The 24,839-nt window shown below is 46.4% G+C and overlaps 1 protein-coding gene across 4 annotated transcripts in view; it reads left to right on the forward strand.

Moving 5' to 3' along the window:
• RCBTB1 (RCC1 and BTB domain containing protein 1) overlaps window positions 1-24,839 on the forward strand; it is a 765,714-nt gene that overhangs the window by 111,993 nt on the left and 628,882 nt on the right. The gene's annotated exons all lie outside the window — the stretch shown is intronic.

A 24,839-nucleotide genomic window follows, 5' to 3' on the forward strand; every position in this document is an offset into this window, starting at 1 on the left:
AGTATACTTCAGCTGGAGGATAGACCCGGATGCAGCTGGCACAGACGCCTTCTTGCAATCATGGACAGGAGCAGTGCATTATGCCTTCCCGCCATTCATTATGATAACGAGAGCGCTAGTGAAGATTCGCAGGGATCACGCGGAGCTCGTAATAGTCCTACCCTTGTGGAAGTCCCAGCCCTGGTTTCCAGTAGCGATGGTACTTTCTATGGATTTTCCGAGGATGGTTCCCATTCTGCCGGACCTTCTTCTCGACCCATCAGGGCAAGCTCACCCACTCATAGCAGCCGGCACGCTACAATTGATAGCCTGCAGAGTTTCAGGAAAAGATGGGAATTGCCAGGTATTTCACAGCTCGCTGCAGAGTGTATCAGAGATTCCTGGGCGCCTTCCACCCTTCGGAGCTATGGTGCAGCTTGGAACGGGTGGGCTACCTGGTGTTCAGACCACGGTGTGGATCCCGTTTCGGCCCCTGTAGTAGAGGTTCTCAAGTTCTTAGCTTTTAAATTTCAAGAAGGCGGCGCATTCAGAACAGTGGGTGTCTATAGGTCCGCTATCTCAGCGGGTCACGAAAAAGTGAAAGGTAACACGGTGGGAGAGCACCCAGCGGTCGTAAGATTGCTGAGAGGGATGAAGCTTAAGAAACCACCGGAACCCAAATACAAAGTGTTATGGGATGTGAGAGACGTATTTCGTCTTTTCCTCAGATGGCCAGATAACGAAAATGTGTCCAGATCTCAGCTATCAGGAAAGCTAGCTATGCTGCTCTGCCTTACTTCCTGTAGGAGAGTTTCTGATGTCAAAGCGCTTGAAGTCGATAGGAAAATATTCTATCCAGACGGGGTGTCATTCACCATTTCCAAGAGAACTAAGACAGATTCAAGAGTAATAGACTACCCATACTTCACAAGTAATAAAAAGCTTTGCGTGGCACAGTGTATTGAAGATTATGAAAAAGCAACAGCGCATTTTAGGCCGCGAGGGGTGTCCCAGCTGCTTATAGCGGGCAGGAAGCCTTATCATGCTGTAGCATCTGCGACCATTGCTAGATGGGTGAGAGAGATTATGCAATGGGCGGGAATTGATTTATCACTTTTTGGAGAGCACTCTGCTAGGGGAGCGATGGCTTCCAAGGCTTTTGCGACAGGAGTGTCTCTTCAGGACATTATGAAATCAGCAGATTGGTCTTCCGAATCAACCTTTAAGACATTCTATTTTAAGCCTGTTTCTGAACAAGCATAATGTGAGCCTCCTGTCTTGTCATAGAATAAAGATTGCCCACGCTAATAGCTCAGGAAGTCTTCATTCTATTAAAGACAAGGAGGCGAGCATTATATCCCACCCAGAATGACAAGATTATTGTTTGCATGCTATATTTGTTATGAAATAACGCCTTTGCTCATTCCCACCCTCATGATTTGCTCTCCGTTATTTACAGGAGAAGAGCATAAGACGGCAGGATGAAACACTACTTAGCAGTGGAAGGAAACCTGTTCAAGTTGGTCATGTTGGGCCGCAAGAGTTCCCAGTTTCAAGGAACAATTCTCTGTTCAATGATAATGGATGTTTTGGTTTGCGAAAATGAAGTGGTTCGGTGGACAGACATAAAGAAAGAGGAAAGGACCTGGTCAGAGGGGTTCTTATGGAGAGGGCTGCCCTCGGATAGGGGCAGAGGGGAAAGGTCAGGACTACCTCAGACCGAAGACTCATGGGGCTTGTAGTTCCCCGATGCAAATTGATTGAATAAGACTATGGACTAGAGGATCTTTAAACTTCTGCATTTTGTTTTCCAAACTTTGTTCTAAGAAAAATAGAAATGTTCAGTATTAAAGTTAAAAGTTTTAAAGTGATGACATGGCAGTAAATAAAGAAAGATATAGCATAATGCTCGCCTCCTTGTCTTTAATACAATAAAGACTTCCTGAGCTATTAGCGTGGGCAATCTTTATTATTTTTCATCCTTTTTGACTGGCAAACCTGCTGATCTTCACAAAACTGTTTCTTCCCCCAGACTCTGCGCATTCTTTGCAAACACCTGTACTTTTTGCAGTCATCACCACTTTGCTAGCTGAACCTCTTGAGAAATGCCCAGGTCATTTTATCTCTGACCTGAGAGTTGTTCTGTCCGCTATATGCAGCCAGGGCTATCTACTAATACTAGTAGGGGCGTATCCGGCCTCATTAACATTACTGCCGGGGAAGGGGTGATGGAATCCCCAAACACACATGTCCGCAATTGGTCCCCGTGGGGGCCAATTCGCACCTTCACGAGGATAATTGCCCGCAGTATCCTGAAATGAGGCTTGTTCGTGGATAAAGCGCGACAACGGGAGCACCTGGACCACATTGTTATTTAGAAATGGTCCCACCGGCAAATGTCAAAGCTGCCTATTTGGTGCCAAAACGGTTATATTGGTGAACAGATAGAAGACAGATGAGATGTGAAAAGGGGTGCACACAGCTTGTGTGTGTTTTGTGTTTTAACCACACACACTCACTACCTTCAGTCACTTAATTTATAAAGAGTATGTGTGTCCTTGCATCTGTTCCTTGCAATGTAGTCCTGTTATAATCACGCACTGGCAAAGTCAACAGTTTTAATTTCTGCTTAGTTATTTGGTGGGCACTGACATAATTTTACCAGGTACTAGAATCTTTCACCCGTTTCCACCTCATGGCGGGAAGTACCATTATGTCAGTGCTTAGAAAATATATATTCCATTCACACAAAAAGCCCAAACTATTGGCTTTGTCAATGCTTGTTTTTTACGCTTGTGGGTCCCTGTACACGTATGATGGGGATAGTTTTACCGGGACACCCCTGTTGATACCCAGGTTTTCGAATTCGAAAATCATATGTATTACTCTGAGCCAACCACTAGATGGTTGACTATGCATAGCATGAGACTTTAAGCAGATACAGACGATACTAGGTAAGTAATATTTGTCTTACACATACATAGGATAAAGTACCCCCTACAAAACGTGTTAGACATTTCAGGCCATCAAGGAGCACCGTGAACAAATGGAGGAACAAGGATGCGTCCATTTAAGAGTTCACAGAACTCTGAGGTTACTTCTAACCCCCTTCCTGTGTACAGCGGGTGATCCTGTATTCCTTCTAATATATGGCCATACGCCGCCATCACCTTTTTAGTACCTGGCCTCTTGCTTAATTTCATTCCCAAATCTGTTTATTGGCATTTGTTAAATGCACAGCTGCAGGCTCACCAGCGTGCCAGGTCTGGCCTCTTGCGTAATGCAATGCAACAGACCGTCCTTTTGCTGATACAATCAATGTAGAAATTGGTTGGATTAAAAAAAAACGAACATGTAGCTTCTAAAAAGAATGAAAGCAGTTTAATTAAATGCATCTAAAATGTTTTTATTTTGTGCTTTAAAATTATTGCTCTCATGTGTGAAACTTCAGAGGTGCACACGCAAAATAAACATGCTGCCATAGACGGTTCTTTATCAGTTAATAGCTGTAAATTGTCACTGACAGCTATTTTACAAGAAGGGAATTTGAAATTCGTGTTGTTCCTTTAACTAAGTGCTGCAATGACTGCTGGAAGTTGGCGCTGTGCCTTAAGCAGCAAGCATTGTGAAATCACAACTGAATCATAACAACTGATTGGTGCACAGTTGTGATCATTTTCCTATTCCAGGTCAGTGGAAATGTCACAACTAGCCTGTAATAATACAAATGTGATTATATTGTTATACAGGTATTTTAGGCTGCCAAGTATACTAGATCGGGATAAAGTACCCTCGACCGTACATTATAAGGATATTGTATGTCACTGAGGAGTTGTGTGATTCCCCTTTAATATATGGCCTCTTTTTAAACACAATGCAAGAGATTTTCCATTTGCTGATGCATATAATCAATGTGGAATCAATTTGGATTACAAAAAAGTGAATATGCAGCTTCTAATCTTTTGCGGAAAAAAAACTGTATCTAAAAACTTAAGTAATAACACGTAGAATCAATCAACATACACCCATGAAGAGTTTATTATCGGTAAAGGGCTGCAAAGTGTCAGAGAAAGCTGTTTTAAAAGAAAGGAATTTAAAACCCTTGTCACAGCGTTAAGCGTTGTAGTTGCAGCTGGAATTCTGTTTGGTAGTGACTCGAGCATAAACCATTGTGACGTCACAACGGAAGCTCACTGATTACATAGCAATAGTGATGTCATTTATTACCGATCAGTAGTAAAGTCCTAACTAGTCGGTAATTATTTCCAGGCTTTTATATTTTTTTCACTTTAAAGAAACAGCAACTGCAACAGCAGAAGTAGGAGAGCATGCCAAAGTTTCATGGCATAAATTCTCTGTATCCACAAAGCCAAATGTATGGATCTGTTTCTTGAAGTATAACGTGGGTGGTGAAATAAGTGCATTACAATATATAAATCAATGCTTCAAAATGTCCTCTTCGCCCCGGTCCCCACAAAATCTACAAAATGCACAATCTTTGGTTATCAGCCCTCTGCGCGCTTGAACCCGTCTAGTGGGGTGGATATTCAACCTACATCTTAGATAATCATTCATTACTTGGTACTCGGATAGAGGTTCAAATAAGGTGTAACACCCCCTTTTTTGTATGCTCTTATTTTAAATGTTCATGGGACAAATAATTGTGCATGGAATCTAGAGTATTAATCCAGTCTCTCTGATACAACAGCTGTTTTATGACACAGATTCCCCAGAAGGTCATACTGACTCATTTCTAGGCAAATTAGAATTCTAGAACTAAGCTCCATCAGGTTATTAATACATGTTTCCTTCTTTGATTTGCCAAGTTTTTACAAATCACAGTAAAGAAAATCTTTTGGAGTATCTAACATATTCCGATAGAAAGATAGAATGTGCCATTCCGCACACACCATCATTGACTTTAAAGCTAATTTGTATCTTATTACAGTTATAGGAATGCAATTAGGCAGACAAAGAACCTTCCTCCAAATTGAATCCTCAAAAAGGGCAAGTTTATAAAGCATGGAGGCATGCCTCACTTGCAGACCATATATCCATTTGGGTACCACTTTTCTCTCGTAAAATGTCATTAAGGGTTAAGATTGAAAATGTACCACATTTTGAATTGATTTTTAGCATTTGTCCTGAGTGTGACCGCCTTGTGTCTCAAAAATTCCAATACATACGTTTTATTGGGTTTATCCAGCATCGAAAACGCAAATAAATGAAATTACGGCATATGTTCAACTTAGTAAAGTTCGAAGCCTTGCGAGATAGGGCTAGGAGTATGACTTTTGGTTTCGTATCGTAGTTCCAGTTGTACTTGGGTCCTTTACCTGAGGGAATGACTCCCTACCCCAGGTCACCATCCCTTGTTGGGTTCTAAAACAAAGTCCCAAGTTGAAAGGTCAACAATCGGCAAAGTTCTCAGTTCAACTGAAAAGGGTAATGTTCCAATTCTTTAGGTGGGAGCTTTACCTGAGGGAATGCCTCCCTTCCCCAGGTCTCAGTATTTGCCTCTCCCAAATGTTACCAACTTGGTTTACTCGCCTGCCAAGTATGGTTTACCCTCTATGGATATTTCTCTCCACGCTGTGATGGTTTTTCCTCATATGACACAGTTCACACAACCCAAGGGAATTTCTATTTTGTTCTGGGTTCCCTTTTCCCCTCATGGTCTTGGAGTATTTCCCTTTCTCCAAGTTCCATCAACTTGGTTTTCTCTCCTGCCAAGTATGGTTGGTTTCTCTCAGTAGCCTTTCGCTGTGGTGGCCTCTCATCCTGTATCTTTTGTTCTCCAGGTTTTGATTTGCCCCACTGGGAAAGGAAGATCGTTCCACCCTTCCTCCCTTGGTTGACCACAGCCCTCAGGGATCCCCTGCACCTTCTCAGGTACCCCACACATACTTTTCTGCTTGGCCTGCAGGATTTCGAGTCTCCTCTGCTAACCCAGGCTTCCTTTTGGTTCTTGCGGTGTGGTCTTGTGCTATGGTGGCTTTGCCACGCTGGTCTCTCTCTGGACGTTGGGTCTCCTGCAGACCACTTAGTTCCCGGCTCCTCTGGAACCAGATGTCAGATTCCCTGGGCTTCAGTTGTGCCTTTCTTCTTGGGACGCTGTGTGTCCGCCGCACACATCCTGGTCTGAAGCGTCTACTGTCAATGCTCTTGAAGCTCCCCCAGGGCCAGACTGACAGCTGAAGTTGTCCGTTCTTTTCAACTTGTGGTTTGCCCAGGCTTTCTCTGAGTGATGAGACCCTTGCTGTAGTTTCCTTCTTCGATCTTCAGGGCTCCGGACTTCTCCCTCATCTCAGTATTACTATTGTGTTTCTTCACTGGCTAACACAGACTCTTCTTCGTCCCATTCCTTGAGTCTATATTAAAGGAGTAATCCCTACTCTTCCTTGTCTCAGTACGTCTTAGGAAGTAGGTTGGATTTCCTATCTTACACAAATACATGGAAGTGTGGGGTACTGTAGTGACCTGTGTATGATAGGAGGGTGAGGGAGGGTGTGATGGAGTATGGGAATACAGCGTTAACCTTGGTTGGCCGTCCCTGTCCTTGGAGGGGGGAGTCTCTCCCCATGAGATCCTCCCACTGAGTACCAACCCCAATGGGACTATCGGGTAGCGGACTCATTTCCCTGGCCACATGGGAAGGGACCCCCCTCAGGGAGAAGTGACGACATCCAAGTATTCGTCACACCTTTTTGAAGGCCAATGGGCATACAATCAAAAAGGAGAAATTCAGCATAGGCAATCTTAGATCAGCCCGTTTGGGTGATACAAATGCATCCTTAATTAAGTGACCCTCCATGTCAGAAATGTATAAATTAAAAAGGCTAGGGGTAAGGATACAACCTTGCCATAGGCCCAACGTGGTAAAACTATTCCTTGAGAGGTTACCGTTAAGGTGAATGAAGATGACCAATGTTCACCATTCCTAACTTCACAAGAGGCACCGTCCGAAATGTAAGTGTAATGTGAGCCATTGATTGTAACCTGCTAGCCCAGTGACTGTTCAATACTGCTTTACTTGCTTACTCCTCCCTCTGCCTCTTCTCTTTTCTACTCATGGCGCTTTCTGTTTCTCCCATCTATTCCAACTGCTTCTCTATCAACTACCCTTCCCTTCTCACTAAGTCTAGAAAAAAGAAATTTAAAAAGGATATCTTGGCCTCCAACCCTGGACTCCCTATCGCTGATACCTATACCAGCGCCTCTTCAGACAGACCCTCACCGACATCCTCTTTGTTGTTCCTTCGCCAGATCTATGGACCCACCCATATGATCTCTATGCTTTGTTCTGTCTCCTCGTCTCCCATTAATGGTGGCACTCACTGGGATGTCCTCATGGCTTCTTTCGAATCCTCCAGAGTCATCCTTAATGTTTACCTAAATGGCACTTTCATGGTCCAAGGTCCTCAGGCCAATCTCCTCCTTTTCGATAGGCATTTCCCTCGCATCATCAACTTCCTCTCCTCTCCAGCTGTCCCCTCCTCTCACTCCCTGGCTACCTTGCCCACTTTTTCCTCCTCCTCTGCCACTCTTCAGGCTACCTCCACAACTCTGCAGGGTGTACCTCTGATTAGTGCCCATCCCCAGAAGGTCTTTAAGGCCGGCAACCTTCTTCATCTTGCCACTCTCAACTCTTGCTCTGCTGTCAAACGCTCCTCTGACATCTGCCACCTCCTTGAAGAACTGGACCTTGATGTCCCCGCTCTTACGGAGACATGGTTCACGGCTAGCTCTGTCACAAGCTTTGATACTCTACTCCCTGAGGGCTACAAAATCCTCTCCGCACCCAGATCCACTCGACCTTGATCCTCGTAGCCCTGATCTTTCCTGAGTGGATTCCTGCCACTATCATTCCCATTCAGATTTACTCCTCTTTTGAATGCCTTGTCTGCAGGCTCTCAATCTCTCCTAGCCACTTACTATTGCTACTCTCTACCGGCCCCCCAGGCAAATCACCTCTTTTCTCTCTGAGTGGGCGGACCTCTCCTCCTCCCTCCTGGCCTTAACCACTCAACAACTCCTCCTTGGTGACCTCAACATTCACCTCGATTCTCACTGTCCCTCATCACTGCTCTTTCGCAACCTCTGCGATTCCCTCTCTATCCTCCCCTCTGGCCTGACGCACTCTGCAGGACACACACTTGATGTCTTGATCTCCCCTGGCCTCCCCCTCTCTATTCCTCTGACCACTCCTCTCTCCTAGAGTGACCACTGCCTCCTCCCCTCCAATCTCTCACTCTCTTCCCCCCCCCCCCAAGCCAACCACACCCCAACACTGCCACTTACTTTCTCGGACATCCGACCTATGAAGCGTGTGTCAGCTGGGGCTTTCGCTGCCATCTTCTCTCCCCCTCCTCCTCCTCTGGCTGACTCGCACCCGACACAGCCCAGTCCCTTCTCTACTCTTCTATCTCTGATACTCTTGATGCTCCTGACCCTGTCAAGAGGATCTGCTTGAAGTCCAAAGCCAAGTGCAATTCTTGGTATGACTCTGACCTAGCTACACTTAAACGTAAGTGTAGGGCGGCTGAGAGGAAATGGCGGTGTTCTTGCTCATCCTCTGAAAATCTGGCCTGTTGCCTGCTCCAAAGGCAATACTGACTCTGTCCGCACTAAGAAGAGAGCCCACATTCAAGCCTGTGCCTCTGCGGCATCCAACAACTCGGCCGAACTCTTTAAAATCTGCAAGGAGCTTGCCAAACCTGCAGCAGTCTCCTCCCCTCCTCTTGCCCCCCAGGCCTTCTGCAATGCCCTTGCCTCGCACTTTATCTCTAAAACCCAGGACATCCTTTCCACCCTCGCCTCCCCTCCCCCTCCTATTCCCTCTCTGTGCTTGCAGACCCCCCTTTAACCACCCCCCCACCGTCCTTCTCTTCCTTTCCTATTTTCTCCCCTGATTTGGTCGTTCGACAAGTCCGATCTATGAAAGCCTCGTCAAAACAGGTTCATCCCTGTTCCTCCAAAACCATCAAGGACCACATTGACACCCTCGCTCCGGCCCTTGCTGATTTTTGCAACCACTCATTTGCCTCAGGATCCTTCCCCTCCCCTCTGAAGCACTGCCTTGTGCATCCTCTCCTCAAGAAACCCACAGCTAATCCTTCCTGTCCGGGAACTATCGCCCAATTTCCATTACTCCCCTTTCTGGGCAAACTCCTGGAAAAGCTGGCCATCTCTCAGTTTAACCTTCATTCAGATTCTGTTGGTTGTCTCCAAGACCACCAGTCTGGCTTCAGAGCGGCCAGAAGCATGGAAACTGCTCTCCTCAATATCTGTGAAGATCTGCTCTCCAACCTTGATTCTAACATTCCCTCTGTCCTCATCCTTCTCGAGCTCTCCTCTGCCTTCGACACGGTCAACCACACCCTCCTGCTCAACCGTCTCCGTGATAACCTGGGTATCACTGATCAGGCTCTGGCCTGGCTGACCTCTTTCCTCTCTGATCGACCTTCCCAGGTCCAACTGGGGTCTTTCCTATCATCTATCTTCCTCTCCACCTGTGGGGTTCCCCAGGGGTCTAACCTCTCGCCCTGGCTTTTCAATCCATGCCTGGCAACTCTTGCTCACTGCATTGCCATTTTCTGCTCAAATTTCCAGTGCTACGCTGATGACACAACTCATTTTCTGGCTGCCCTCGGCCACCTCCTCTCCCATCTCTGACTGCCTAACTGCCATTCAAGATTGGTGCACCGCCAATGATCTTTGTCTGAATGCCAGTAAGACGGAGATCCTCCTCATCGTCACACCATCGCCATCCTTTTCCCTCACTCTCTGGCTGGCCTCCCTTGGCCCTCCTCCTACCCCTACCTGCGAGGGTAAGAACCTTCGGGTCATCCTTGACTCCACACTTTCCTTCTCGGCCCTTATCTCTGAGGTCTCTAAAAACTTCCTACTGCACCTCCTCAGAGGTATTCTTCCTTTCCTCTCCTTCCCTCAGAAGCTGTCTCCCAAGCTCTGGTTCTCTCTAGGTTGGACTATTCTAACAGCCTCTTTCTAAATCTACCTGCCTCTACTCTCCGCCCTCTACAACTTATCCAGAACAGGACTGCAAGACTTGTCCTTGGCCTCAAGCCCCGGGATCGTATATCTCCAGCTCTGAAATCTCTCCATTGGCTCCCAGTGGATGCAAGGATTAAATTCAAAACCATCTGCATTGTCCATAAGGCTTTCTGGGGCCTGGGTCCAAGATACCTTTAGCTATCCCTCCGCAAATACCTCCCCTCTCAAGCTCTTCCCTCCTCTACCTCCCTCTGGGTCAATCATTTTTCAAAGAAACGAGCTGGGGGTAGATCTCTATCTTTGGCTGGGGCCTCCCTCCGGAACAGCCTCCCTGCCACTCTAAAACTTGAGGAGAATCATCTCCAGTTCCGGAAGCACCTCAACACCTTCCTCTCTGCTTCTGCCTTCGCTCCCCTTCTCCCCTGCTGATCTGCTCTCTCTTGGCACTGTGCCCCTGGCCACACTCTGTCCCCTGGGACCAGGTACCTGCTCACCCTGCCACCTTCCTGCACTGCCTCCTGGCCACCCCTTGCACTGGGGACTGTATCTGTACCCATACTGCCCCCCCTTTTTTCTTCTTTTTCTGCCCTTATTCAGATTTACCCAGTCTGCTGCCTTAAACACAGCACCTGCCACTTGCTGGCGGCACTACCACAGTTTGCCTCCATTTTCTATTTATTTTATTTATTTGCGTTCCTCAGCTCCGCACTTTCCACTCTCCCCCTTCCATGCACTTTTTCCCTTTTCCCTTTCCCATGCAATTGCGCGTTCTTAATATCACTGGACCTAGTAAGATCGTTTTTGTTGTGCTGTGTTCTCCCCTGTTCCCCTTCCTTGCCTAGTCGCGCTCTGAAACACTTGTGTATGAGCGCAATACAAATAAAATATCATCTCATATATCTTATCAGAGTGTCCTCCTCCGATTCTTCAGTTAAGAAACGTGAGGAATTCAAATCATCCGCCACTAACATGAAGTCCTATCTGGTTTTCTCCCTCTAATCCAATAAATAATTAACTTAAACCTCTAGAAAGTCTCTCAAAGGAGGAACCCACTCATGCCAATGTCTATTTACAACAAAAATTGGGATGTATTTTGAGTCGAATAGAAGTTTTAGTCCGGATGCAGTCGCAGCAGTCTGAATATTAAAAACCTTACACCATATTATATCAACTCCAGATTTAGTAGCATTTAAAAGACCCCCAAACGGCCTGCATGTGCTATTTTTCTTTGCCAACAGAAAATCAATCTTGTAAACGTCTAAAAAGATGGATTCAGTAGACACGTTTCCTGCAAAATAAGCAAATCAACCCTTTTTGCATAATTTTTTTTTTTAATATATTTTTATTGAATTTTACACTAACATCATAATTTCTACCAACATTCGCCCCCTCCGCCCACCTCCTCTCCCTCCCCCAAGCTGGATTAGAGCTCTTCCCATTTTCAACCAAAGTTTGTGATTCAGGATCCGAATAAGTCCAGTTTTCTAATTTTGTGTGGGCACCATTGTACCATATAGTCACTTTGTAGATAGGAAAGTGCTGTGCCCCATTCTTTCTTGAAGTTTTCTTGATTGCCCTGAATCTTATATGTAATCCACTCCAATATTCTGTATGACCACACCTTCTGTAGCCAGTCCTATATTGACGGTGGGGGATCGTTGCTTCCATTTTTGTGTTCTCTCAAGCCAGGCTGCAATCGGTAGGCCCATGAAATTACGCTTTTGTGATTTCGTCACATCCCTTGACCTAGGATCCCACATCCTGCAGAGCCATTCTCCCAACTGTCCCAAGTCTTTGAACATTGCCTGCATCTGTATTTTCACCTCATCCCAGAATCCTTGAATTCTTGGGAATTCCCACCAAATGTGCTTCGTTTCCTACTTGCTTGCATCCTCTCCAGCATAAGTTTGACGTTTGTGGGTACATTGCATTTATGCTCTTGGGGGTGTAGTGCCATTGGACCATAATTTTTGTCCACATTTCTCTCATCTGTATTGCTCGGGCCCGTTTTGGGATATCCCTCCAGGTGTTCTCCCAATGTGCCCTGGGTATTGAGTCACCTAATGTCCTTTCCCATTTCTTCATATAATTCCATTTGATGTCCTCTTTTTGTGTGTTTATAAATTTGTACATGACCGATACTAATTTCTTGGAACCTGCGTGGGTCGTTAAGTATAATTCAAAGGGGGTTAGCTCTCTGGTCGCTACCTGCCGTATGGTTGGGGTGGACAGTCAGTGTCTCAGCTGTCAATATTTATATCTGTCTTTTGCTGTCAGACCCAGTAGTGTCTTACAGTCCTCAAACGTTCGAATTATCTGATCCTGATACATGGCCCTGATTTTTATCTGCTATTTCCCATTTTTTGTATGCCCCCTTCTCTATCCCCGGTGGGAAGTCTGGATTACCGAACATAGGTCCAAAGGGAGCCGTTCTTTTTGTTCGCCTCTTTTTGTTGTTTCGTCCTACACATCTAACTCCACCCTCATCAGCTCGTTAATTTGAAGGTTTGGGTGTCTGTTTTTTCCCTTTCCATAACCGTTCCAATAATGGTGTGCCCGCCACCGTTCTGTCCTGGCTGGCCCCGATTTTATATACATCTTTGGGGACCCACTCCTTTAGTACCCACAGCTGCGCCGCTTCATAGTATTTGTGGAAATGTAGTAGGGCCATACCTCCCTTTTGTGTAGGTGCTGTCAATACTGTTCTTGCCACTCTGGGGCGGGGCGGGGTGGTCTTTTTTTTCCAGCCATAATTGCTTTGGGCAGGGCATTAAAGATAGACTTGGGGGATTTTGATTGGTAGTGCCTGAAAATAGTACAGTAATTTGGGAAGGATATTCATTTTTATCGAGGTTATCTGACCCCACCATGAGATCATCAGGGGATTCCATCTCTCTAAATCTTGTTTTATTCTTCCCAGTAGTTGTGGGAAGTTTTCCCTATATAGCTGTTCCACTCGAGGCGTAAGCATGATTCCTAGGTATGTAATCCCTCTGTCTGCTATCTTTAGCTGCAGGGAGGCCCCTATTCTCTATCACTTCGTTGTCCCCCGCTACGACTAGTAATTCCGACTTCTGTCTGTAAAACCTGAGATTGCTCCAAACTCTTCCAGTTCCTGCATTAACGCTGGGAGCGTCCGTGCGGGGTCTGAGAGTGCCATCAGCATATCATCTGCATATGCCACTACTTTTTGGGATTTCCCTGCCATGTCTATGCCTCTCAAAGCCTCTCTGAGTCACACATTCTTATTAGGAGAGGTTCCAAGTATATTGCGTATAGGAGCGGAGACGGGGGACATCCCTGTTTAGTTCCCCTTGTTACCATCACTCTTTCGGTGACCTCTCCATTTATGGCAGTACGTATACTGGGGGTATTATAATTTAGCTTGGACCATTTTGACATAGTGATCCCCAAAGCCCATATGTTTCAGGATGCGGAAAAGAAGAGACCACTTCACCTGTTCAAACGCCTTCTATGCATCTAGTGAAAGTAATATAGCCGTGGACTCGGATATCCCCATTTTCTCCATTAAGTGTATTATTCTCCTAGTGTTACCGTGGGTCTGCCTATCTGGGATAAATCCTGATTGAACTTGGCCTACCAATTTGAGAAGGAGTGTTAGTCTGTTTGGCATCTAGATTGATTAGTGCTATCGGACGGTACGAGCCCGGGAGGGTCGGATCCTTTCCCGGCTTGTGAAACACCAGAACCTTGGCCTCATTCATTGTCAGTGTGATATTTCTCTTTTCTTTGAATGTGTTGAAGAGATTAGTTAACATTGGGGTCAGCATATCTATGTATTTCCTAAAAAAGCTTGCAGTGAAACTATCCGCCCCAGTGCCTTATTCAGTGGCAGTTCTAAGATGGCTTTCTTTGCCTCATCTAGTTTTCTTTCTTCGTCTAGCTGTTGTCTATCACTTTCTGAAATTTGCGGGATTGTTATAGTATGCAGATAGGTGTGCTGATCCTGCCCGAAAGGGTCCTCCGTTGTGTAGACTGTCTGATAGAATTATTTAAAGCTTTCCCCAATATCTTCCGTTCGTGTCTGTATTATCCCCAATTTATTTTTAACTTCTTTTACCATATGTGTGTGCTGTTTGGCCCTCATTTGTCTTGGTAAATACTTGTCGGCTTTGTTTGCCTTTGTGTGATACCAGTGTATAAGATATAGGAGGTTTTTCTCAGCTCATTTTGTTCGAACAGCTTCTAGTTGGCTTTGTACATGTCTCAATTGCTTCTTCAGCTTGTTAGCGGGGTTCTGTATTATTTCTACCTATATGTTGCAATTTCCCTTCTAGTTCCTTTTTAGTTTGGTACCTCTGCTTATCTCTGGACGCTTTGAGGGCGATCAGCTGTCCCCTCATGACCACCTTAAATGCTTCCCATATGGTTTTCTGAGATACCTACTCAGTTATTGTGGGTAAAATATTCTATTATTTTCTCTTTGAGAGTGTTGCCCATTACGGGATCATATAATATATCTATCTGGTGGGAGTTTCAATCGCCACAGCCCCGCTCTTTTACCCGACAGGGAGAGTTCCACCCAGAGTGGGGCAAGGTCTGATATTGATATGGGACCCAAATCTATCCCTTGGATTTTCCCCTTGAGCCCGGTGGACACCCAGATGTAATCTATCTTCCACATTGTATGATGTATGTGTGAGAAGTGTGTAAACCCATTTTGTTGGCCCATTCTCTGCCGCCAGACATCGCGCAATGACAGTGTCTCAATTTTTCAGCAAAGGTTCCTTGAGGGTGCTCCCTGTCCCTGTGTTCTGTTCCCACTTCTGTCTATGTTGGGTTGCCACGCTAGGTTTGGATCCCTTTCTTACACCACTTCCCCCGTTGCAAATCTTTCCAGTTGTTCTAAGGTGTCCCTCAGAAATCTGTCCTGACCCATGTTCGGGGCATATATTGAAGCAAGTGTTAATGGGTGATCCTCCAGTGACACATTTACGAATATATATCTCCCCGATTTGTCTGCTTGTTTGTTGTGTATGTGTATTCTCAGGTTTTTGCGTAATGCCAGAATCACCCCTGCTCTTTTTTCTTTTGTGTTCGATTGGAGTATGTGGTCGTACCCTCTCAGATGAATTTCCCCCTTGTCCTTAGCCCTAATATGCATCTTCTGTAACATTAAAATATCGAATTTCCCCCGTGTAGATTTTCTATCTTCTTTCATGTTACCAGGGTGTTCAGACCCCTGACTTTGAACGTAAGGATTTTTATTCCTTCCATCTCTGATTATTCCATGTCCTTCCCAACACCTTTCACGAATCTGGGTCTCTTCTCCACCCTCCGCCCCCCACACACTTGTTCCCTCCTTCTCACCCCCCCCCCCCCTACAACCACCAACTTTTTATACCCTCCCCAAAACTGCCCTGAGGAGGGTCCAGGGACCTATGGCTGCTTGGGTGTGTTGCCCGTCGCACCCGACCCTCAGAAAACTCAGGGAAAACTTTGTGGGTGTTTCCTAAACCCCCACCTGGGCTTCAAGTGGCTGTCCTCGGGTATGGTTCCCTCCCGGGCCGCAACCTGCCCATTGGTTAATGATACCTGCTGTCCCCTCCAGGGGGTTACATGCCATTAATAGTCCCCGCCGGATGTCTTATTCCTTAGGAGTCGATTGTATCTCCAGGTCCACTGCGACCATCAGTTTGTGCTACCGTTGAATTTCTTCCTTTGGTGGATCGTTTTCCATTCCCAGGCTCTTCTTTGTGGTCTGTCGCCGCTTGTTTGCTTTTCCGCGTCCCTTTCCTCTTCTCGCGGGTTCAGGATATTTAGGTCTTCCTCACAGGTAGACCTTCTGTGTTGTTTGCCGTCCCATGCAAATAAAAGTCTGAACGGGAAGGTCCATTTAAATCGAATTTGCTGTGCTGCCAATTCTTTCACCACAGTTCCCATCTCTCGCCTTTTCTGTAGCGTCGACTGTGCTAAGTCCTTGTATAGCTGAGTTTCCATCCCATTCATTCTGATTTGTGCCATCGAGCTAGCTCTGCGTACGATTTGTTCCTTTTGGGGGTATGAGGAGAGTGCTACCATGAAGTCTCGATGGCATGTGTCCGGTTCATCCCTTCTTTGTGTGCCTACTCAGTCGATTCAATATATCTGGATTTCATCTTCCTCGCTACTTGACATCATGTCCTTAAAGACTTGCTGGACCGCCCCCTTTGAGATCTTAGGCTTCAACAGTTTCCACCATGTTCTTAATCCGGATGTTGGATCTGCGGGGCTGATTTTCTAGGTCCTCGCACTAGAGTTCTAGGTTATGCGTAAGGTGTACCAGGTGTTCTTGTGTTTCCCCGTTGTGGTGTGCTTCTTCCTCCACATTTTGCACTATTCTCTCCAATGTAACTGTTCTTTCTTCAAGTTTGGCCGCATCGACTTTTAATTCCTGCTTCATTTCACCTTTTAGTGATTCAAATTGGCTATGTACGGTGGTCATAAATTGTTCCTGTAGCTCTTTCAACCATACTTGCATGTCCTCTTTTGTGGCCTCCATTGTTTGTGCAGGGCACGGTTCAGGAATCGACTGTATTTCTCCCTGTCACTTCTCTTTCGTAGGGGTGGGTATTTTGCTGGCCCACAGCTGGATCAGACTGGAGTCATGTTTGGCTAAGGGGTTTTGCGTCATCGCTTGTGCCCACTTTCCTCTTGACTTGGACATGTAGGCTGTCTGGCGTATATCCCTCCAGGTGTCCAGGGGCTGCTTGCTCCTCTTTTACTATGCCCCTGGGTGGAATTAGCTGTTCTCTTGGGGTGCTTCCTTTAGTTAGCCGCCTCCTGCCGCTTCTACATGGGTAGAGAGTACAGGCGTTACGTGTCTAGCCCGGTTTCCATCCCCTAGCTTTCTGTCTCCGGTTGTTTCATTGCTGGGGGCTCTGTCCCCCCCTGTGTTGCCCTGTGAGCCATTGGCCAGGTATGGGCCGCAGTATTTGTTAGCTTGTGGCGGTGATAGGGTGTTTTCCGAGTTTTTGGTTCTGTGGAGAGTGCTTGGTCTTCACCCGTGTATACCGTCTTGTCTTATAGGTCCTGCTGTGATCCGCCCTTCTGGAAGTACGCCTGTCCCCTCTTGGTGGTTTGCCTGTGGTGTCAGGGTGATGATTGCCTCCTTATTTCCTACCAGTTGCTGTTTATCCCTCTTATATCCTCTGTAGGGTGATCAGTATTCTTCTGGTTTATTGCAGGGCTCTGCCCCCGCTGATTATTGTCTCTGGGTATGTTTGCTTTGATCCGGTGGTCCTGCGTGTGGTATCGTGCCGTGGGGTCCCCCCCCTGTTGTCTTTGCCTGGTGCCTTGAGTTCTCTTAGGGTTGCCTTGCTGGGTAATGCTGCCCGCTATGTTTTTGTGACCGTGTGGGGTCTGGCTGTAGAGTGCCACTGTTTGCAAGGCCCTGAGTGGGAGGGGGGAGGAGGCCAACCTTGGGACCCTTGTGGAGCGCTTGTGCAGTGCGTATGCATTGCAATGGTGCATCCGCGATGGAATTCGGGAGAGGGAGCTTGTACCTGTTTTGTTGCTGCCTTATTGTCGCGTCATCCTGTCCTTCCGAGTACGGCCCTCTGCAGCTCCATGTTCCAGATTCTGCCTGTATCGGACTGTCGCGCCATGGAATGACCCCCTCCCCTTCCCGCGTCCTGCAGCTACTACCTTTTTACATCTTTAACCTTGTCGGGGTTAGTAAAAAGCACAGAACTCTGCCATGAGACAACCCTTAAGTTTCAACCATAGCTAAAGATTATTCTGGGTACTCTTAGTAATATGGGATGTTGAATTTAGGGCTTCTGCCAGCCATGACCAGTCATTACATCCGGAGAGAGAATTGTTTTGAGGTACTGAAAGGGGCCCCTAGGGGTCCCTCGTGCTCTGGAAACAAGGCAATGACCATACACGAAAAGATGCGCCAGACACAAGGTTTCAAATTCCCAATGCTAGGGTTTATTGCAAGCAAAAGATAGTATCAATTGGCCAATTCTGATCTCACGCCCCGCGACGTGAGTTTCCTAGACCTCGAGGGACGCAAGAGAGCGAATTACGTACATCAGTTACATATATACAAAATGCATATCATACAATCAGCAAAGTCATGTTCAACACCCCTCTGTATTAAGTTCCTTTGAACTCGGGATGACGATGGACATATCCGACGAGTATGACGATTATAATGCTTTCGATGTCTATTCTAGTAACAATGTGCAATTTAGAAAGTGCGGAGGCATCTTTTAGAACACAGTGGTTCTGTTCTTGGAAGCAATCTGTACACGGGGGAAGAGCCACATTCCAAGCTTTGCTATCTATGAGGTACTATTCGTGTCCTGGGAGCCGACACGTTCTAAAAAGGGTTTTGCGAAGGGGGGCCGTAAGAGAAGCATAATTCAAGCCTTTAACTGTATTATTCTAACATATTCTACCATCGTACGAGACTGGCTGGCAGCTGGGAAGTGATTAAATGCCCTGCAGCTTCCTCCCAAGGCTACAGAGAGGGAGCGTGGGCATTCCTCTCTGGGCTACTCATGAGGAGTTTCAGCAAACTCTTCAGTCCCGCGACCTTGTCCTTTCATATTCAGACAACAATGTTAACAGTTGAGCAGAGTAAGCAGAATCCGCAAGAATTGCAAGCTGCAAAGCAGTTTTTAGACAAAAAGCAATGAGCAATGGTTAACAAGCAAAATGGCGATTCTTACTACATTTGAAATGGCCGCTCGTCGGTCAAGCATAGCAGTTTATATTTCTATAATTTGGTGCATAAGACGGTTGGCCCATGGCCATCAAGTTACGTCTATCATTCAAATGAAGGGTATTCATTTTTCCAGATTGACAGTACCAGTGTCACATTTCTCTTTCCATGTTCCTGTTATTGATTGAAATAAGTACATCAAGAGAATTTGGTTCCACGTCATTCGAACGCCCATTCCTATAGTCTGTTAACACCTCTGGCTTGATTGCTGTATATCAATGCCCAGTTGGCACAAAGTAGTAGCTTTGTTTAAGATAACGTCTTAAACAATCTTTGATCCAATGTTCAAAGAGAACTTGTCTGTCCATGCATCATCTATACATTCGATAAGATCTATATCATTTGAAACAATAGCTCTCAAATTGGGAATTTCAGAGAAGAGAGCAAGTGTGTTGGACCTGTTCAGGACCAGGTGCCTTCCTTATTGGACTATTCATTCCAGTAAGAATCAATGTGGTCTTAGATCAGCAATGTCGGTATGCCCTCTTCCCCCCCCCTGCATCACTGTAACGCTCACCTGACTCCCACGGGGGCGCTGGCCTGGTTCGCGCTGCTGTGACCTCGTCTAAGGTGATGCGCAGGGTTCGGAAGACGGACTGGACCGGGCCCCAGATCTGGCTTGTCTGACTCGCAGAAGTATCCTTCTGTAGGTGAGAATAGGGGGGTTAACTGTCTGCGGGGTAATGCAATCGGCCTCCCACTTACCCCTCTCACCCTCCTCAAAACCCTTCTGTGCTTCCCCGTAGCGTCTCACCTTAGGGTCTGGAAGGACGAGCTCTCCATCCTGCTTCTGATGCAGGGGCGCGTTGGTATCCAGTTACGTCACTGGATTTTCGGATGGGTGAGAACCAAACTTGCTTGGCTTCCAGGTAAGCTTTTCTATAAGTGGTTCCCCTTGTGTCCATGCATTAATGTTCTAATGCTAGTGTCTTTTTCCCCATAGGGGCCGGGGTACGGAATGCCGGGGAACAGGCACCGACCCGAGGTGAGCGGTGAAATCCTTGTGGAAATCAGGTAAGTCTTTAATGAGTGTTTTGGTAATGACTTTTCATTCACTCATTAACGCTGATGTCTTTTTCCCCTTAGGGGCCGGGGTCCGAAAATGCCTGGATGCGGCGCGGACCCGAAATGAAAAGGGAATGACCCAACAGGTAAGTCTTGACATGGAGTTTTAGCTTCCCTTTTCCCTTCTTTCTCTCACCTTTGTTCTTGTCTTTTTCTCCCTAGGCGCGGGGGCGCGACTGCGAATCCGGATGGTCGCTGCTGAACATGGAGGCGCCCTGTAAAGGTGAGTAGAATGCGGCGCTGCAGCGATCGATGCGATGTGCTTTTAAAAATAAATGTCTTCCTTTTCAGGATTGTCGGCGAAATGTCTCTGGGATGCAGATTTAGCAGGTGAGGCTTTTTCCTTCTTCTGTTCTCTTGTTCCCTTCCTTTGCAGGTGATTCAGGATGCTGGCAGGTGTGGCAGAAGTCAAGATGCAGGAGCAGACAACGGTGAGCGTCCAGCTGCTAGATGCAGAACAACGCGAAGCACGTGTGGCTGATCGGGTGTGGTTTAAATAGCCTTGGAAGAAGGTCCTAGAATGTGTCCTTCCTCCAATCAGGTATGTATCCTTCCCTGACCACGCCCGGGTGGTAAATGAGTCCCACAGGTAAAGTAGTTCCTTTCAGGCCTCAAGGAGGCCGGGGTTCTGCAGCATGGTCTGCATCAGGTAAGTGCACCCAAACACTTTCATAATGAGCCTGGCGCCTATGGCGCCAGGACGCTGTCCAAAGGGCCCCTATAAGGGGTTGCTGGGACCTTCCCCGGGGACTTGATGTCCGCTTTCGGGGACGCAGGGCCTGAGCCGGCTCCCCGGGAGCGGGCATCGTGACAATCACCTTGCCATGAGGGTCATTAGAAGTTTCTGTGAGCCCCACGGGACCAGCATAGTTAGATGAGCCAGAGGGAATACTGCAAAGAGGATTGTTAGTGCCCTTTTCGTTTGCACGGGCATAGATCGGCACATATCAGAAGATAAGGGCTCTATATCAGTAAGAGCAGGACCTGTACCCTGTAAGATCTCAATTTATATTGTACCAAACAGGCGTGAGGTAGACCTAGAAGTAATTGGTTCGTTTTACATCACAACCTCTATCAGACCTATTGATTGAGTAAGCCCACTGGGCCGAGCCTGCAACTTAGAGACCGGGCAACTTTGGGGATTGCTTCCTCTAAGATACATTCATGATCAGATATCTCAATTGGCGGACAAACATCACTGGATTTAAACCTCACTTTGGGTTTTGTTCTAATCGCTTTAGCGTTGTTTTGGCGGGGAGATTCCATGAGTTTTAGATTGCGCCAAAAATTTCCTCGATGGCCTTTGGTTTTTCCTGGGCACATTTGTATTCTTTTCATTTTTATTGTGGTCTGGCCCCCCTTTTCACTTTGCTCAGCCCTGCTGTACCCAAGGGGATGATGATAGGAGCGTTATATATTATAGGAGGGGCCGCTGTACCGCTGTCTCTTTCAATTTGCGGTCTACTAGTACTTGTGGCACCCAACAGGGGAGCAGTGTAGTCAGCCACAACCTCCTTTGTCTGGGGAACTGATTGAATAATGACAGGTTGATTAGAAGTAAGTGTGTCCATGACGGCACGGCCAGCACCGGGCTGCAGTGAGACCACCCGACGTGTTGGACACGCTTACACTGAAATAAAGATCTAATGTCTCTTCTTTCCTCTAAGTTATCCAGCTTCTTTTTACTTGATTCTAACAAAGTGGAGTTCATTTTCACCTGTGATTCGATATTTTCATAAAGTGACACAAAAGATGTCAGCATGTAATTCAATGCCTGCATTGTGGATTGACCATGTCAGCGTTTTGGGATTTTCGTAACAGAGAGATGAAACCTAATCTATGTGACAAGCGAGGAGATTCAGCAAAAGAGCTGTCGCTGTCTTGAGAGGAAAGGGGTCGGTAAATATCTGTTCTGTATTCAATTGAATTATTCCCCCTGGTATCCCTTCCCCCCCCATGGCACTTCAGAGCCCGATATGAGGTTGCCTGATTGGCATATTTCCTCGACCCCCAACATGAGTGGAGGGAGCAGGGACAGGAGGATCAGTAGGCTTTGTTACTGTAGAAAAAACAAAGAGATTTTCAACAGGAGCAGCAGGAGCCATACTATAGGACGTTGAGGGCTCTGATTGGGACTCCGGCAGCGGCAAAGCACGAGCCACATCGTGTACCAGATTCCCATTCATGTTTTTACTGCGTAGTTCATACATATGGCATCCAAATCAAAAATAATCTCAACTCGCCAAACAAGATCCTCCCTAAAGTCAGCCACCAGCAGGTCAACAGCCGACAACAGCACTCTGTTGGCACTTCAAGGTGCTCCACGCCACCACAGAGTCTCCGGCCAGGTTGTGTTCCTGAAAACCGTGTCCATGTAGATAGTAGACGGTCCTTCATGTAAGTCTATGAAGAAAGAAGCGAGACATCCGACAACCGCACTCTGCTGGCAAGTGCTACACTGTAAACCTTGACTAAAACCACTTTTGCAGAAGAGACAAATTGGATATAGACAAACCACATAAACTCCTTCACAGAGAAATGTGCAGACACAGCAACCAGCATCCCAGTAGAAACAATTTACCTGATCATACTAGAGTTTAACACCTGGCTTGAATAGAAGAATAGCAACTTTACCAAATCACTTACCTCCCACCTAGCCAACATGCATTTACAACAAAAGGTGAAGGGGGCAACCCATGCTGCCGTACACACACTGGACACACATTTTCTGCAAAAAAACTCTACAACTGCTCCCAGATCACATTCTCTGGAGTGACAACCTTATGATTCCTTTTGTATTTCATGCTCCAGTGCAAGAACGTGCTCCTCACAGAAATCTAGCTCCAATCGAAAAAAGAAACTGCAAATACCCTAACACGAAACTCTCTCCTGGACATACTCCTACCCGAAGTGTATAACAGCAGCCTAGATTCAGTAGCACTGAAGAAACTCTTGACCGTCTCCCAAAAGAAATTGGCTGCAAGATGGCTTACCTCCACCTCAGAGCTTTGATAGAAAGAAATTGCAAATCAGAACAAGCATGGAGGAAACGTTTTAACTAACAGGACAAAACCATGTACTAAAAACACATGCCAGTCTAAAACGCAGAAATCCTAAAACCAAAAAAAATGCAGTTTGCCAAACGAATCTTGATATCAAGCAATGCATGGAAAGAGATATTGAACGTTAACGAGATAAGAAACCAGACATTGTGCAGCAACATTCCCACTCCCTTGCAGAAACTGTGACAATCTCACAAACCACTTTAAAAAGAAAATCATAATCCTCCAGGAAGTCATTAGCGCAATGCTAAATGACATAAGCAACAATATCTCCACTGATGCATCCCCAGAAGGCACCACAATGCAGAACCGCTTTTCAGCAATCTACACAGTAGACTTTACTAAACTGGTGAAGAAAAGTAACAAAGCCAGCTCCCCAGCAGACCCCTGCCCACCAGGCCTCTACAAGAACATCCTCAGCAAAGGAGCACCTGCACAATACTTCCGAAGCTCATGAACTATTTGCTGGAAATGGGGACCGACTCCAGAAGGTTTGGGAATGGGTTTAATGTAGGCATACTTAAAGATCCCACAGGAAGCACATATAACCCCACCAACTACCAGCCAAATATCCTTTACCAGACCAAACTCCTAGAAACGTACTTATATGGGGAAATGCTAACACATGGAACCCAACCATCTTCTCGACCAGGCAAAAATGTTTCAGAGCTGTATCAGGGACTGAATCTGCATCACTCTCCATCCGGCCGACCTAATAAATGAACTCTGACTGCACCACCACCTTCACACTGATACAATTGGAGCTGTCAGCGGCTTTTGACACAGCCAGCCATGCGCAACCCTCATCAAAAGAATAGAAGAAGCCGGCCTAAGCAAAATTGTGCTACACTGGATGAAATCCTTCCTGACAGAATGGAAACCACCGGTCTCCTCCTCATTTTCAGCTCAACCTCGCACATACTTGCATGTATGTTCCACTAGGCTCATCCCTCTCACCTCTACTCTTCAACATTGACATGGCTCCACTAATGAAACTCATCAAATGATGCATGCTCACATGCTGCAGCCACTCAGATGACACTCAAATCATCTACAAAATCATCACCAGCCTCTGACAAATCAATGCATGCTACAATCCTGCTAGCGAACCGCTGGATGTAAGCACTATGTTTAAATCCATTCTTTGAATTCACATAGATTTTCTTGGCATAATATTGCTAGAAACTATGCAGTTAAACTGCATTTCCATAGACTTCCATAGATTAAGTGGAAACAGAAAACAGCAGGCGCTCCATACATCACTAAGCTAGGACTCGGGTGTGCCCCTGCTAACTCCATTTAGGGTGCCTCTGCCAGAACAATTCATGTGCCCCCCTTGCAAGAGTGAGGTGCATTTCTGTATTGGTTGTTGCAGTGCAGCCCCATCTTGCTTCTCTAGATAGCAGTATGCTTTGCTTTGCTGTGATGTGTCGTGTCCCCGGTATCCAAAACGATCATACTTACCTTGATATATGATCTGATCTGGCATTTATAACGCACCTGTACAGAAGTGTTCCAAGGTCATGAAACCTGATGCAGTAATCCTGCACTCTGCGATTCCCACCCTGGGCCTTCCCTCTGGGTACACAAGAAGATACAATTGTTCCGAAGCCTCCTGTTCAGCTCCTCATTGAGCTCCTCTGCAGGGTATCCGGAGGTAACGGCTGCACTGCCGGAAAGTCTGCAAGTAACTTCTTCACTCTGCAGTAATTCAGGGTCTGGGTAGGTTTCACATCCCTGTTCGCCATCTCGAAAAGAGCACTTATTTTTCCACAAGCAACCCTGGCCTTTTGCCTTCCATGCCACAGGGCTCCTGGACATTGTGGGTGGGTCAGCGAGTCTCTTTCCCACTGGGTTACTCTCAAGTTGCACCAGCGGCATGACTTCAGGATCCCCCAGTCAGAGAGCAATCTGCCATCATTCAGTGGGTTAAAGTCTTAGGCTCTGCCGAGCATTATGGAGCTACGGCCTCAGAATTATGTTTA

This window comes from Ambystoma mexicanum, chromosome 7q (assembly GCF_040938575.1).
Source record: "Ambystoma mexicanum isolate Mex_15411 chromosome 7q, UKY_AmexF1_1, whole genome shotgun sequence".
Taxonomy (NCBI): Eukaryota; Metazoa; Chordata; class Amphibia; order Caudata; family Ambystomatidae; genus Ambystoma; species Ambystoma mexicanum.